Here is an 18,534-nt window from a genome sequence, read left to right as displayed (position 1 = left end):
CCTGCCCTCTTCCCCTCCCAGACAAAGTCCTTCAGCTCTTTATTAACTGCTATCCACTTCTCTTCTGGTTGATAAAAATATGCCTGACCTGTGTACAAGGCTAATGGGACTAAAAACATTTTAACTGCTTGTATCTTACTATCCATATCCATTTAACAAAGCTTACATTTTCTCAGTTTTTGTATTACCTTTTGTTTAGACTCTTCCTACATATCCTTAGCTGCCTCGTCAAAATCATAATTAATCCATACTCCTAAATACTTCATTTTATCATGTCCCATAAATATAGATATCGTTGAAGCAATTCATGCGTGGGTACATAATTTACCACTACTGCCTTTGTTTTAACCTCATTAATTTTATATCCCAAAATGATTTAAATGATTTCAAAATGTTCCACAACACTAATGTCTCTTTCTGGTTTTGTCAGTTATAAAATATCTGCAAACAGAGCCAGCATTTCTTGACTACCATACTAATTACATCCTTGAATTTCTGAGTCCCTTATTTTCTTTGCCAGTGGTTCCAAGCATAATGCAAATAAAGGGGAAAAAGGACACCTCTGCCTGGTTCCTCTGCTCAAGCAGAAATGATCAGAGAGGACCCCGCCCACTATAAGAGTCTATATGAGAGATGAAAGGCAAAAATCTACTGCCAAACTCAGAGCACTTGGTATACTTAGGCATTGTAGAAATTACCTAATGCTCACTGTCAATGAAAGATTACTAGGCATATACAATGCACTCTGAGAGGTGCAAGTGTCTACACAATACTGAGACCACCCTTTCAGCTAAAAAAGATTGTGAGTGCCACTCAATGCCATTGACACGTCTGCAGGAACACTTAAGTTGACATATGTTGAGACTGTCAAAAAGTCACTTTCTCCTAGAACTGGGAAAATAAAGTGTCAGCAGAAATCTAACATCACCACCACTCTCCCAGACATCACAGAGTTAACAGGTAACAAACTGTAAAGCTTCCACTGTCACAAAGTCCATAACTATATACAGAAATATCCTGACAATTGTTGACATTGCTAATATACTTGCAAATACAATTAGTGTTAACATTACTACAGAAACAGTCACTGAAATTCCACAAGTCCCAGAGTTCCTTACAACCTCCAAGATCTTAAAGGCACATACCCCAACTGTAATTTTAAAAGCTAAAAATACCACTTTTTTTGGGCCAGACTATTTTACATAAATCAAAACCAAAACTAACTCCGCAAGTAAGGCAAGTGCAAATGGCCAAAAAGCAAACACAAAGTCAAGAATAGAGGCCAGCACCAAGAGTGATAAATCGGTTTATTCCAAATAATAATAAATCAAACCGGTTTCGTCAGTTTTTCCTTCATCAGTGATTGCCATCTAAATTAGCAAACAGTCTATATATACACTAAGCACTTCAAGTCAATCAAGCATTTAAAGGTACAGCAATAACAAAAGCTGAAAAAATCCCTAGTAATCCAAACATTGTATATTATTTATACTGCATTATTCCTGCTATAGGTGGTCGTTGAGACCTGGGGAAAAAAGAGCCCCTAGCCTTACTATCCCAATTTTTTCTTTATCATTCAGAACACTGTGCCACCCTAACTTATTCAATCACCCCATATTTTGTCAATAATACAGAAATGAAATATTGCTGATTTATGATCACATACATGTCTATCGAGTGCAGTTTATTTCTGATGTGACTTAAATGTTCAGACATTCTTATTCTAAACAGCCTGGAAGTTTGCCCAACATAGAAAGATGAACAGGAACAGGTGGCCAAATAGACCACCCAGTTCGTTCCACAGTTGGCAAAATGCTTAATCTTGTAAACCATCTTGGTGTTTTTACTGGAAAACTTCTTAGATTTTAGCATGTACTTACAAAAGGAGCAATGTCCATAGGAAAATGATCCAACTAACTTGTCCCCTGTGATAGTTGTTCCATAGAGTAACTTTCACCACTGGATTTATAATGATTAAGATAGGACCCCAGTATACGTCCCCTACGATATGCGAACTTACATCTATCCATGAGGAGACTAGATAATTCTTAACTGGCCATGAGAATGTTCTAATTTTGTTAACTGCATTTCTAATGGCATGGATGTTTCTATCATAGGTAGTAACAAATCTAATAGTATTCCCCGAGTTCTGGGTTTTCTCCTGATATTGCAATAGCTCTGACCTGTCCTGCCCAGTGGCCCAGTTACTAGCTGAAAGGATATTTTCTGGTTTATAGCCCCTAGCTTTAAATCTATGTATCAAATCATTCTTATGATGTTCATAGTTATACTGGGAGGAGCATATCCTTTTAATACGAAGGAATTGGGACTTGGGAATACTTCTTATAATATGATCAGGGTGAAGACTAGCTGCCTGTAGAAGACTGTGGTATTCCGGATACTTGCGGAAGACCTGGGTCGACAAGGTATTATCGTCATTTCTGCAGATTTTGACATCAAGGAAATGAATCTCTTGGTGATGCAGTATTGGGAATACTTCTTATAATATGATCAGGGTGAAGACTAGCTGCCTGTAGAAGACTGTGGTATTCCGAATTACTTGCGGAAGACCTGGGTCGACAAGGTATTATCGTCATTTTCTGCAGATTTTGACATCAAGGAAATGAATCTCTTGGTGATGCATATTAATTTCAATGCCCCACTTATTTTCATTGAGGCATTGAACGAATTCTAAAAGATATGCTGTATCTGCCCGCCAAACCAACCAACAGTCATCCAGGTACCGCCGCCAGATATCCATCTCACCCAGAAATATGTTATGTGAATTATCATATATAAGGAATTCCTCCAAGTCTTACAGTTGAAGACCCACAGAGACAGATACTTTGTTGCCCAAGATTCATAAGAACTTGCAGAAACCACCTGGAGGACCAATAGTATCTGGCATGGGCTTGCTTACGGAACCCTTATCAGGATTCCTTACTAAATATTTATAGCCCCTTCTGACTATGGCCAGATCAAGGATTAAAGAAGCCACAGAATTCCTCAGGATCTTAAGTGACACACAACTAGAACCAGACTGGATAATGTGTACACTGGATGTCACAGCCTTATATACTAACATTCCACATTGGGCTGGGCTTGAGGCTCTGGAGTATTGGCTTAAAGCAAGTCTCTATCAACCAGGCTTTAATACATTGTTTATCTGTATGGCAGAGCATGTCCTTACAAAAAATATTTTTTATTTTCAAAAGGAATGTTATTGGCAGGTCCAAGGTACTGCTATGGGGGCATTGTTTGCCCCTGTTTATGCAGACCTGTTTATGGGATAGAGGAATTCCTTATATATGATAATTCACATATTTCTGGGTGAGATGGATATCTGGCGGCAGTACCTGGATGACTGTTGGTTGGTTTGGCGGGCAGATGCAGTATATCTTTTAGAATTTGATCAATACCTCAATGAAAATAAGTGGGGCATTGAATTTACTCTTAACATGCATCACCAAGAGATTGATTTCTTTGATGTCAAAATCTGCAGAAATGACGATAATACCTTGTCGACCCAGGTCTTCCGCAAGTATCCGGAATACCAAAGTCTTCTACAGGCAACTAGTCTTCACCCTGATCATATTATAAGAAATATTCCCAAGTCCAAATTCCTTTGTATTAAAAAGATATGCTTCTCCCAGTATAACTATGAGCATCATAAGAATGATTTGATACATAGATTTAAAGCTAGGGGCAATAAACCAGAAAATATCCTTTCAGCTAGTAACTGGGCCACTGGGCAGGACAGGTCAGAGCTATTGCAATATCAGGAGAAAACCCACAACTCGGGGAATACTATTAGATTTGTTACTACCTATGGTAGAAACATCCATGCTATTAGAAATGCAGTTAACAAAAGTGGAACATTTTCATGGCCAATCAAGAATTATCTAGTCTCCTCATGGATAGATGTAAGTTGTCATTTCGTAGGGGATGTATACTGGGGTCCTATCTTAATCATTATAAATCCAGGGGCGAAAGTTACTCTATGGAACAACTAACTATCACAAGGGACAAGTTAGTTGGATCATTTTCCTGTGGACATTGCTCCTTAAGTACATGCTAAAATCTAAGGAGTTTTCCAGTAAAAAAAAACAAGATGGTTTACAGGATTAAGCATTTTGCCAACTGTGGAACGGACTGGGTGGTCTATTTGGCCACCTGCTCCTGTTCATCTTTCTATGTTGGGCAAACTTCCAGGCAGTTTAGAATAAGAATGTTTGAAAATTTAAGTGACATCAGAAACAAACATATGACTAATTCACTCTATAGACATGTATGTGATTATAAATCAGCAATATTTCATTTCTGTATTATTGACAAAATATGGGGTGATAGATCGAATAAGTTAGGGTGGCACAGTATTCTGAATGATAAAGAAAAAAAGTTGGATAGAAAGGCTAGGGGCTCTTTTTTCCCCAGGTCTCAATGACCACCTGTAGTGGGAATAATATAGTATAAATAATATACAGTGTTTGGATTACTAGGGATTTTTTCAGGTTTTATTATTGCTGTACCTTTAAATGCTTGATTGACTTGAAGTGCTGGGTGTACATATAGACTGTTTGCTAATTTAGATGGCAATCGCTGATGAAGGCAAAATTGCTGAAACTGGTTTGATTCATCATTATTTGGAATAAACCGAGTTATCACTCTTGGTGCTGGCCTCTGTTCTTGACTTTATTTTACATAGATACCCAATTAATAGTGTAAATGTGCCCTTGTGAAAACCCCTCCTAAAGTTGTTTTTATTTAATCTTTGCAACAGGATATGTCCCTAAAGAATGGAGGATGGCTTTTGTGATGTCTCTTCACAATGGGGACCCCTCCACAGGCCCAGGAAAATACAGATCCATCAGTCTAACTTGCAAAGGCACAGAATGCATTATATTTAACTTTGTAAACTATGGTAATAAAATGTCACACAAGCAGACCTCACTTGTAAGGCCTGTCTGTATAATTTAATAAACTTCTATTTAAAGGTCATAGAAGCAGCAGATAGGGGGTCATTCAGCCCCTACAGCTTATCTAGATATGGCCAAAGCTTTTGACAACATTCCCCATGTTGATCTTGTAAATAAGCTAGAATACTAAAATATAGACCTTTAGAAGTTAATGTGGGGGGGGGGGGCGTAGTGGTGCAGCGGTTAGCATTGCCGCCTCACAGCAAGAGGTTCTCCGGTTCGATCCTCGGCTGGGGTGCCTTCTGTGTGGAGTCTGCATGTCCTCCCTGTGGTCGCGTGGGTTTCCTCCGGGTGCTCCGGTTTCCTCCCACATCCCAAAGACATGCTGTAGGTGGATTGGACACTCTAGATTGGTCCTAAGTGTGAGTGCATGTGTATGTGTGTGTGTGTGTGTGTGTGTGTGTGTGTGTGTGTTTGTGCGCGCATGTGCGTGTGTGTGTGCCTTTTGTGGAAGATTGGGCACCGGGCTGGCAACTTGGCACCATAAAACTCCACTGCCAATCATGAGCAGACAGGTGATCCACTGTGGCGACCCCTGACTGGGAAAAAGCCGAAAGAAGAAGAAGAAGTTAATGTGGGGGACAACCTGAATGAAAGACAAACCACTTAGTTAAGGAAGCGAGAAGTTAAGTAGCTTGCACCTCAGGGCTCACTACTTTGGCCCCTCTTTCTGGAACATACTTTAGCCATTAAATCCAGACTTAGAATGTAAGTCATTTATCATCATTCCATCACCCAGATACAGAATGTCTGCTTCATCAACTAATCCTTACAAACCAATAGTGTAGAAAAAACAGCTAAAACTAAATTCAAATGCTGATCCAAATGAAATAACTGATGTCCCTAGATAACAAATTGAGTGTAAATTCTATTCTAACCATTGGTAAAGCTATTTTGGAGTCCTAAACACTCCTTTTATTTCTATGGAAAAACTCCTCACCACCTCATCCATGGGCCCCTAACAACATACCGGGTTACCCGATTATCAGTAGTAAACATGTCTCACCTGAACCCCCTACTTAATGCCTTTAATGTAGGCCTGTTTACTAGTTATATTCTGAAAGCCTGGAAAACAGCCAGTTTAATGCTCCTTATAGGGTGGCCCAACGATGGATCCTGGTAACTATAGGCCCACTAGCCTCATGTATAAATTATGGAAAGTTATCACGTCATACCTGTTTTGCATTAATTAATTTAAGGTAGTTTATTACAAGAAAACAACTGCATGTGATGAAACTGCAGATCATCATCCTATGTCGTTAGAATTCATATGTTGTGATATCTGCATGTTGTCAATACTTTCCAAGTTACAGTTACTAGAAATATTTAAAATGATAAAATACACCAATATTTGAAGAGAACCCATCACAGTTTGTTACTGTAGAAATCCAACTGGTTACCTGTTAACAGAATAGACAACACAACATCCTTTTTTCAAGATAAAAAAATAAAAAACAGTAATTATTTCCCTTTATCTACAAAGCATTCAGAAAGAGCCTGCTCATACATTCTTACAAGAAATGATAATGTGCTAACCAGACAACACCCCCACCCCATTTAACAAAACTGCTGGTGAAAGAGGCATTTTTCTCACAAGTTAGGCAAACCTGTTGGAAGGGTCTTCCAACACACTTAAGACAGCTTCCCTGCTAAACTTCTAGATCTTTCGTACCTGATTATAAATAACAACAGTTTCAGATATATCAGTATAGGAAATATTTACATCAGTTTTGTTTACTAGACAATATTGACTGCTTGTACTTAAAAAATGGAAAATGAAGAAACCAAGAATATTAATATTATTCTTGTTTCAATATAATTGTAACATGTTCTTTGTATATTCTGCAATTGATCTTGTTCTATGTATATCATTTTATCTGCTGTCAAACGAGCCCTGGTTATGACTGTAAAAGGCCCTGAGGTCTGGTCCAGTCTACCTACCCTGTTAACAGATAAATGAAAGTTAATACATAAAACATTTTCCATGCAGAGGAAATCCTCTAAATTATCCTATTTACTGTTGAGAGTCTTCTGGCCCATAGTGAAAGTCTCCTTTATACTGTTTAGGTAATAAAAACTGAGAAATGTACAAAACGAGGATGAAGAAATTAAAAAAAAAACTTCATGGGATGAAAAATTTCCTCAAAAACAGAAAATAAATAAGCAAAACCTCCTGGTTAACAGGTAGTACTGATGAACAAACTCAACAAACAAGAAATAAAACAGATGTAGTACAACCAACACAGCGGGTAAAATAAGCTGGTAACTAATATTGGTAAGCGCTTTCATGGAACAAGCTGCTTCTTCAAACCATAAAATCAAAGTAGATAATTCACATATAAATTATACCTATGATTAATACACAGCCAATAAAAGCTAACTTGTAATTAAGATCAAAGGATTACACCACAGGCTTTCAATATCAGTTTTAAAGGCATAGACACATTCAGCCCTGGTTCTCTATATACCTATAAGGCTACGGATCCACTTAGTTCTGCCATTTCCACTTTATTATCAAAATTACCCAAGCGTACACCACCATATATTTTCTGTAATACCCTAAAAGAAAAGCTATGATCTGTGTGTTCGGTAATATGTTTAGCAATTCCATTAGAAACATCACCTCTATGTATACTTATATATATATATATATATATATACACACATACATACATATATACATACATATATGCACACACACACACACACACACACACACACACACACACACACACACACACACACACACACACACACACACACACACACACACGTGCGTATGCCCCTTGCTTGATTATATGTCTGATAATCCTGACATGTTACGTTGTATATTTAAGAACGAAGACAGACATGTTTTGTGGAGGTAGAGAAAAAAATGGGGGCGGGGGCAGATCAACATAAGGAAATTGTATACATTAGAAAGCAAAGTAAAGTTAAGCCCAGAAAAGAGGAGACAACAGAAGAGGGTAGTTCGTGTACTGTGAATTGGAAATGTACAAGAGTGAGCACAAATAGGGATACAGAAGGTGGCTATATTCAGAACAACAAAGAGAGGTTATGAAGTGGTTATGAAGAAGGGTTTAGCAAAAACCATCAGATAGAAAAAAGTGGGCTGTGAACACTGGAAGACTAAAAAGGCAGCAGTACACAGAAAGGAAGACAGAAAAAAAACAGAATATGCAGCTTGAATAGCAAAGATGAAGTGCAAAAGGGTAATGCTGTGGTCTTCAAGATGGGTTACATGAAACAATTATACACCGAATTAGAACAAACAAAAGAGAAATCAAACTGCAGAATTTTCAAAAAACATGGCTAATCAATTAAATGAGACATTTTTACCAGACTGTTTGCATGGTCTACTTAAAATGTTGAAGGTGGCAAGTTTTCAGTTTTGGCAACAGGTAATCCATAAGCATTCCAAATGAATATTTCCAAGTTCCCTTAAAAGACAAATTTATCCTAAAAGTGATGTTAGAGCTGCACATTATGCCTTTCACAAAATCTGAATCCTAAGAATTGCAGTTGTTTGGCAGTGACCTACCACTGAAATGTTCCGTCAAGGGTCCATATGGAAAGCCACCCATTCATTTACTAAAGCACTTGCCCTGGCGAGAGCTGTGTTTGTAGCAGGTTGAGCACAATAGGCAAGACATCTCTACCCTCATTCAACAGACTGCAGTTTATTTAATGTCATGTCAAGATGTTTTCCAGGTAACCTGAGAGGTATGCAAGCCCTAAACAATGCCCCCCATTTATCCCACAGGCCTCCTCTCCTGTCAGTGGACAGCAGGTACACAGACTTGCTTCCCAAACCACATCAGCTGACTGCTCTCCACACACAAGAGCAGCATCCATACTTAGGATGCCCTCCTGGATTGCCAAATGTCTCCAATTTCACAGACAGGAAGTCAGCTACCCTGCATAGGAAATTCCATAACTGTCACATATTCATTATCTTTTTCTCTCACTTGCTGTACAAAATTCATGACCGCTGCTGAGTAAAGGGAGACACAATGACCATAAAATGAGAGCTTCATCCTAGGACTACCATTCTTTCATACAATGCCTGCAATAACATCATCACTGCACCTCAGTAGTGAGTCTTTCAAGCCACTCTTACCTCAGACTCCTGAGTTAGCTTCACTTTCCCCACTCACATGTAGATACCAAGCTACTCCCTTGTGGGTCAGACTTATGACATCTCTTTGCAGGTGCTAATTTTCATGCCAGTGACTTTCTACTCTTCAGCAGATCACCCTCACATCCCTAAATCACACATGCTGTCCAGCCCAGGTGCACCTTGATTCTCTCTCCTTGAAAAATCTTTAACCATAAGGCAGCAAGACTGCTGGTAGATTCATATGGCCAACTTGAATGTTATTTGACTTTCAGAGAAAAGTTGTCCTATTCCAGCTCTAAATTAACAAAATAAATATTAGCACTACTGTCAAATTCCCATGACCCCTGCATTACCTGTGCAAGGACAAAAAGGTGAGCCATTGTTCAATGGCTAGGAAGAAATCCACAATGCTACTCTTGAAACAGAGACTTGCCTACTGAAGGAAGTCTCTGTTCAATAATCATGGAAGGCACCTTTGAGCAAGACTGAGGAGTACAATCCCTTTATAACAGGGACACAACCTTCTGTCCATCTACCCAGTTTTCTAGTCCAGAGGAACTGTCCCAGCCTCCAAAACCACATCAAAAGGTTGTGCTAGCCATGAAATTCCAACAATGTGTAATCCACAAAACACCTGAAAAAAATATCACTGCAACTCCTGTGCTTTCACACAGCTACTCTTGCAATTATGTTGGTAAACCTTGCCTTAAAACATCTAATTAACAGATTGCATGATGGTACTGTGAAACACCTTCCTGTATAAATAACTGAAATTAGCTGTAAATCGTTTCTGTATATAAAACTTTCACTACTTCCTGATAAGTTACTGACGCACTCACTCATTCTTCACCCAACACCACCTTATATTCTAAGCTACTAATCTTAACTCTACTATTCTGGCTACAAGTATCTCTCAAAATATTTTAATTCATTTTAACCAATCCCCTGACACACCAATACTTCTAAATTACCTAATCAAATAAAAACTTTATTTTGTGTCTTCTGTTTCACAGAACTACTTAGATGAGTTTACTAACCAAACAAGTAGTACTCTTTATACTATTTTTCATAGAACTATTTATATTTGCAGTTATCTGGTATTCCTTCCATCATATTCCATCCTCCAAGAATGGGCTCCTCACATTGGGAATGGTCTGAGCAACCAACCACCACCTTCAACACAGTGGAACTGCTTAACTGCAGCAGTGACCCCACTGACTGAAATGGGACCAGTCCCATTGCCTGAAGATGTTTCCATTAACACATACACACACACACACACACATTATATATATATATATATATATATATATATATATATATATATATATATATATATAAAATGTACGTATGAATATTTGAAAATGAACGGCGCAATGTCACCATGAAAGAGCATAAATACAGACTGTAACCAAGAAAGAAATACAGTGCTAAATGCAGATCAAAGACATCTGTGTCAGTAGCATAGGAGATCCTAACATGTGAGCATGCAACAAAGCAGATTCTCGTGCCAAATATACATCTTGCCAAGGAGTCCATCCACAGACACAAGCAACCACTAACAAAGCAAACAAATCTCATTTTTACCTAAACCGAAAAGATTATGGAGAGATATGAATCTGTTGACTGGTTGAAAAACTCAAGCAGAATTCTACTCCCCTAAACCCCTCTAACACCACCAAAAATTCTCTTGCACGGACTTCCTCATTTAATTCAGTGGCTTGCCACACACACATCACCATCATAATCAACAGCACAAACCTACCATCCCCACAGCCACCCCCTTTACTTTCAATTATTACACTTCATAATTAGTACCAAAAAGATAGAAACACAAATGGACCAAACACAAACAGATACAACCCCAGGCACAGATAACCTACCCCCCTGGTTCATCCATATTTGTAAGGCTTTTATCTCTCACCCTCTCACTCACATATACATCTTCTTCTTAACTAACAAGATTATACCTTAGATACGGAAAACAGCTATAGTCAAGCCCTATTCCAAAAATAGCAAAGTCAACTACTGCTTCTGAATACTGCCCTATCTTAATACTTAAGCTAAAATAGTAGAAAATTATCTACAACCAAATTACTGCTTACTTACATTAATATCCTCTATCCTGGAAGCAACATGGATTCTGATCTGGATGCAGCACCCCAACAGCTCTCTAACCCCTCACAGATTGACAGCCTAGCCAATATGGACAAAAGCAACCTGACAAGAGAGGTCCTTACTGACCTTGCAAAAGCCTTTGATCTAACTGACAGTAACTGACTATTTGACAAATTAACTGAAATAGGCATTAGTAACAATGCAAAACCTTGGTTTGTAGGCTTACTCATCAATAGATCCTTCTTAATGCAAACCTTGGTTTGTAGGCTTCCTCACCAATAGATCCCGCTTATCAATGCAAACCTTGGTTTGTAGGCTTCCTCATCAATAGATCATTCAAGCTGAAAGTAGGCACCACCACCACCTCTGAAACAGCTCTTCCTATGAAAGAATTCCCCCAGTTGTTCCACTTTAGCCCATTTGATATTTTCCATATTTATCAATAAAATTCCATCTGATCACTCTCAAATACCTCTAATTCCTTATGCAGATATAGCATGGTCATCTACAGGTTAAACAAATCCTACTCTGTTATACGAAATGAGCTCCAAGATAATCTCCACACCCTCAATGAATGGCTAATAGGCCAGAAGCTTGTACTCAATTCCTCAAAAACAAAAGTAATGCTATTTTCAACCAGACAAAAAATAGCCGAAGCACCCAGATTCCTTAATATTAAATATGTTAACAATACCACCATAGAAACTACCACATCATTCAAATACCTTTTTATCTGGCTAGACCTATCTATAACTTTCAACTACACATTCAACACACTACTGTTCTGGGCAAACCCACTATCACCTTTCCTGTCCAAGGCAGACAAAACTGCCATAGGCAAAATAACACACTTACAACTAAAAATATGGACTACCCATAATAGCTGCACTCTCAAAGAAAAATGTCACCACCCTGCAAACCATCTCCAATAAAATCTGCTGGTTTATTATTAAATTCCCCCATTAATGAACATCACTGTACAACTCTTGGCAAAGCTGAATGGCTCCCAATACATTTAAGAGCCAATCTAATACTAGGATCATAAATTCATAAAGTCCTATCTCCCTATCCTCCCCTGTTGGGCAGAATTTTCACCAAACCTCCTACATATAATCTCAGGGGTATTTCTCTGTCTCAGCTCACCCTACTAACTCCAAAAAGTAAACCTCATTGCACTGACCCTGACCATGTATTCTCTATAATGGCACCTAAATTATGGGACTCCATTTCACACGAAGAGATGTTGAACTGTACTCAGTCTTCAGAAATCAACTCAAGGAATACCTCTTCATCCAAACAAAGTGCAGTTGAACTCACACAGGTCATGTTATATGAAGCATGCAGCTCTCCTGCACCCATTTATCCCCATTTTATCTTTCCTTATCTTGTCGTCCCCTCACTTACTGCCTCTCATTCATCTTACCGCTCTCCTTACTGCATATCTCATGCTTCCTCTCCTTTCTACTCCTCTTCTCTCTTTGTGCCTCTGTCTCTCCCATTTCTCTATCTTCTACCCATGTATCTTTCTGCAACTAATTCTCACTTGCCTCTGCTAATGTCTTTGTGCCTCTTGATATAATGATATGCAACTATTCCTGTAAGATAAGCCATCACAGTCATTATGGCCGCATATTATCCAAAAAGCTCTGCTAAACATAATTCCATTTTTCTGTCAAAGCTTTGACTTGTAAACTGCTTTATGAACTAAATGTTGCAGCATACTTTTGCATCTCTAAATATGTATATGTTTTATAGCATAACCTTGTATCTGTAAATATGTTTTGTTCATTTCTTATGTGATCCTGTTCACCTAGACTGTACTGCAAATGGTCCATTGAGATCAGTGCACTACCCTAGAGCACTAACCTGGTAAACAAATATTAATTTATTTATTCTTTATTTATTGACATTTGTTGACCAAGAAAGTTCACTGGGTCAGAAACCCAATTTCGGTGGAGGCTCGGGGAGAACAGCTCCACAATGAGTAAAATAACATCATATGACAGTAGATAGATAGTGTGATGCCTGTGCACTGGCCCAGCAATCAAAGAGCCTCAATCCTCACCACTAACACCAATGAGGGGCATCCATATAGGGAAAGGATAATAAATACACACACAGTAAAGTTCAATTTCCCTTAAGAGCACACAAAGATCAGTCAGTCTGGGGCTGGTTGCTCCCTTTCTCTCCAGGTCCCCAATAAGACTCCCCACTAGCACAGCTATAGGGTCCAGATCTCAGCCTAGTGGGCAAGCTAAAACCTCCTCTCTGTCCAACCAGTGCTTCATGTCTCTGCCCAAGTAGATGACAAAAACACACTTTGAGATAACAGTTTATACAACCACACAAACAATCATGGGGAAGGCTGGCACAGGTTCTCCAGCTGTGCCCCTTTTACCCAGACTATACGGAAGAAATCCCTGCCACCACCCAGCTAATATTTATCAGCTACTCAAAGGCCCTTATGAAGGGTGTCCAATTATTACTATGCAATATTATTATCCAAGTGCAACCAAACAGTCAAGACTTATTTGAAGTGACTTGGTACAGTATCACTATATACATGCAATGTACTCGGAGCTTAAATTATCTCTATACAAAACAGCCACAGTTAAAAGGTTTAAAAGTATTTAATAATAAATAATAAAAACACAAGACAATACTTCTTACTACACAGTGCTAGTCAAGAGTTCAGAGTTCAGAGATCAGAGGGAAATACTTAAAATAATACAGTAGCCAAAGTTCTGACATCACAGAAAAACAAACTAGTCTAATTGTCCTATTTCCTAGCTCTAAGAGAAAATACAGTTATAAAATCCTACTTGCATATAGATACAAGCAGTGCTGGTGATGTTGGATGTTGAAGACAAATGCTCTCATGCTCTCCTTCTTGCTGTCCTTAAATTGATAACACAGTACCACTTGATTCCTTTCAGGATACTTCATTTCTTTCTGGTTCCCAGGCTAACAGATTCTCAAAGGTCAACAGCCCTTGATCTTGCAGCTGGTCAGGAGCCAGAAGAATAAGAGAAATTATACATGCAAATTCTAGCAATTAATTCTGGTCTCAAGACAATATCCAGAATTCCTTCAGCCAGACATATCAGCTCCAAGTTTTGACATCAAATAATTGACTTATTAGCTTTGTTACAGCAGAGTGCACGGTTGTTAAATTTTTGCAGTTCCACATTTAACACAATTTTTTTCCCATTTACGAGAACAAGCCTGTGGCTTATATTAATATTTACAAATGACAAAATTATCTACAAAATTATATCTGGCTAGGGTGGCAGCCTTTACCTATCTTCATACCCCCCCCCTTGGAGAATTCAAGCTAGTTTTTCAAGTGACTCTTGAGAAACGTTGCTTGATAGGGTTATTACTACCTTACCCCATTCCCTGTCTTGAGAGTCCATCTACATTGGCATTGCTAATCCCACTGTGGTGCTGCACTGACATATCATATGCTTGCAACCCTAGGCTCCATCTTAGCAACTTGGCATTTTGCTGGCTGACTTTGTGTAACCATGTTAGGCGGTTGTGATCTGTCACGGTGGTGAAATTTCTTCCATACAGATAAGGCTGATGTTTCTGCAGTGCCCATATTATGGCTAGACATTCCTTTTCTACAGCTGCATACCATTCCACCCTGGGCTGGAGCCTACGACTGAGATAAACCACTGGGTGCTCTTTTCCCTCTGACGAAATCTGGCTAAGTACAGCCCCCACCCTATGGTTTGAAGCATCCACCTGTACAACAAATTATTTGCTGTAATCTGGACTGGCTAACACAGGGGGTCCTCCCAAAGTTTCCTTAAACTCCTGGAATTTCTGCTCACATGCTGGGGTCCACACTACCTTATCTGGCCTGTTCTTCCTTGTCAGGTCTGTGAGGGGAGCAGCTATGGTACTATAACTGGGGACGAACTTTCTGTAGTACCCTGCTCTCCCTAAGAATGCCCTCACCTGCTTTCTGGTAATAGGTGGAGGCCACACCTGAATGGTTTCTACTTTGTCAGGATCCAGCCTGGTCTTACCACTCCCCACTCTATGTCCCAGGTAGGAGACCTCTGCCATAACCACCTGACATTTGCTCAGCTAATTGGTCAACCTTGCCCTCTGTAGTCTGCCCAGCACCTCCCAGACATGTTGAAGGTCCTCTTGCCAATAATGGCTGTAGATGTCAATATCATCTAGATAAGCAAGGGCAAACCCTCCTGCTCCTGCTAGGATATAATCTACCAGCCTCCGGAAAGTTGCTGGGGCATATTTCACCCAAAGGGCATCTTTATGAACTCTCACAAGCCAAAAGGAGTCACAAAGGCTGACCTCTCTCTAGCACTGGAAGTCAAGGGCAGCTGCCAGTAACCCTTGGTAAGATCAATGGTTGTAAGATACTTAGCCCCATCCAGCTGCTCTAAGTCCTCATCTTTCCTAGGCATGGGGTAAGCATCTGACTCTGTGTGACTATTTCATTTTCTGTAGTCCACACAGAACCTGGTGCTGCCATCCTTCTTTGGCACCAGCATCACTGGGGAGGTCCAGGGACTGTTGGACTCTTGAATTATGCCTAGATCCAACATTTCCTGCATCTCTTCCCTCAGAGTTTGTTAGACTCTCTCAGGCCTGCCTAATATGCCTTTGGGGTCCTGTATCCACCTGGTGCTGCACCAGGTTGGTGCACCCTGGTTTCCCAGTGAACATGTCCCTTCCCCATTACCTCCATGAATCTGGCAACGAGTCAGCATCCCTTCTCATGCTGCCTCTTCTTTTCCTCAGCTTCCAGGTGTAGCAGTTTATCATTCTCCTCAGCCTGCAAATGTCGCAGTTTCTCATTGTCCTCACTCTCTTGACACCTCAGTCTCTCGGCTGCTTCTATTTTCAAATGCCTGGCCTCCAACTCAAGTCTCTTTAGCTCCAGGTGGATTTTAAGTCCTCTGCAGAAAGGTTGAGCTGTCCATAATCTGAGTGTGGTACATCTCCACTGCCAGTCTGATCATCCTTCTGTTTGCTGTTTTCTGATGCAGCTGAGACCAAGGCTGCAATCAGGTCTGCCTTAGTCAGGTTTCCATGCACCAGTCCCCTAGCCTGGCACATCTCAGCCAGCAGGCTCCTTGTTAGCTTTCTGTACTCCTCTGCTGACATGCTGCCTGTGCTCTGTGACTAACTAAGCTAACAAAAGAAATAAAACAATTATGATCTTAACTCTGACTATTCACTGAGTGGCTGATTTATAGTACAATACACCTTCAGCGATCACTGTACACAAGCTACAGGAGTTCACTCTATCCACACCACTACAAGCCAATTAGTATTTGCTAACCAATTAATATGTGGTGTGGATATCCCACCACTGTCAAACAATTAATATGAGACACCCATGCACTGGCCCACCAATCAAGGAGCCTCAATCCTCACCACCAACACCAGTGAGGGGCATCCATATAAAGAATGGATAATAAATACACACACAGTAAAGTACAATTTTCCTTAAGAGCACAAAGAGATCACAGTCAGTCTGGGGCTGGTTGCTCCCTTTCTTTCCAGGTCCCCAATAAGACTCCCCACTGGCACAGCTGTAGGGTCCAGATCTCAGCCTAGTGGGCAAGCTAAAACCTCCAGCACCCTCTCTGTCCAACCAGTGCTTTGTGTCCCTGCCCAAGTAGCTGACACACACCCACTTTGAGATAAGAGTTTATACAACCACAAAGAGACACTCATGGGGAAGGCAGGCACAGGTTGTCCAGCCGTGCCTCTTTTACCCAGACTATACGGAAGAAATCACTGCCACCACCCAGCTAATATTTATCAGCTACTCAAAGGCCCTTATGAAGGGTGTCCAATTATTACTGTGCAATGTTATTATCCAAATGGTAAGTGCAACTAAACAGTCAAGACTTATTTGGAGTGACTTGGTACAGTATCACTATATACATGCAATGTACTCTTAGAGCTTAAATTATCTCTACACAAAACAGCCACAGTTGAAAGGTTTAAAAATATTTAATAATAAATAAAAACACAAAACAGTATTTCTTATTACACAGTGCTAGTCAAGAGTTCAGAGATCACAGAGAAATACTTAAAATAATACAGTAGCAAAAGTTCTGACATCACAGAAAAACAAACTAGTCTAATCTTCCTATTTCCTAGCTCTAAGAGAAAACACAGTTCTAAAACCCTGCTTACATATAGACACAGGCATAGTGGTGAGTTGTATGTTCATAAGACAAAATGCTCAAATGCTCTCATTCTTTCTGTTATTAAATTGATAACACAGTACCACGGATTCATTTCAGATTACATCATTTCTTTCTGGTTCCCAGGCTAACAGATTCTCAGAGGTTAATAGCCCTTGATCTTGCAGCTGATCAGGAGCCAGAACAATAAGAGAAATTATACATGCAAATTCTAGCAATTAACTCTGGCTTCAAGACAATAGCCAGAATTCCTTCATCCAGACATATCGGCTCCAAGCTTTGACATCAAAGAATTGACTTATTAGCTTTGTTACAGCAGAGTTCATGGTTACATTTTTGCAGTTCCACATTTAACACCATTTTTTCCCATTTAAGAGAACAAGCCTGTGGCTTATATTGTTGTGTCTTTCGGCTTTTCCCTGTTAGGGGTCGCCACAGTGGAACTCCGGTCCGCTAATGATTGGCAGTAGATTTTTACGTGCCGAGTTGCCAGCTCTGACGCACAACCTTCAATGAAGGTACGCCCATTCATGCATGTCTCCACACAGAAGATGCTCTAGCTGAGAACTGAACAGGACAACGTCTTACTGTGAGGTGACAACGCTACTGCAGCACCACCACCGCAGTCTATTAATATTTATAAATGACAGGATTATCTACAAAATTCTATCTGGCTAGGCTGGCAGCCTTCACCTATATTCACAGTTACACAATTTTAGAAAAGAAAGATTTTAAACTATATAAAAAAATATAGACAACAATTATCACATCATAGCAAACTTTTTACAATACTTTAGCACCTTCTATTTAACACAGAGGTGAAGGTAAAGACATTTTGTAGAAAAAATTATAGTTAATTCATTTAAGTACATTGCCTTAAAAACTGAGATATACAGTATATAAATAAAAAATATAAGGTACAACATCAAACTAACAGTTCTTTACATATGATACAAATGGAATAATAACAATTCTTTATTAGTAATTACACACAAGGGCAGCTGTACATTCCAGCTGGGCCTGTGGTAAGGATGTACATGAATGACATGCCTGCACAGCTGTGCATGTGATGTGCACATTTTTGCACAGCCACAATGTTTCATGATATCCAAGAAGCCAC

General features: G+C 39.6%; 1 protein-coding gene across 2 annotated transcripts in view; it reads right to left on the bottom strand.

Moving 5' to 3' along the window:
* LOC122815107 (epsin-3-like) overlaps positions 1-18,534 on the bottom strand; it is a 544,822-nt gene that overhangs the window by 146,703 nt on the left and 379,585 nt on the right. The window lies entirely within an intron of this gene.

This window comes from Protopterus annectens, chromosome 11.part0 (genome assembly GCF_019279795.1).
Source record: "Protopterus annectens isolate FY-2018-M chromosome 11.part0, PAN1.0, whole genome shotgun sequence".
NCBI lineage: Eukaryota > Metazoa > Chordata > Ceratodontiformes > Protopteridae > Protopterus > Protopterus annectens.
Note: the sequence above shows the minus strand (reverse complement) of the source record. Positions and strands in the feature narration are given on the sequence as shown.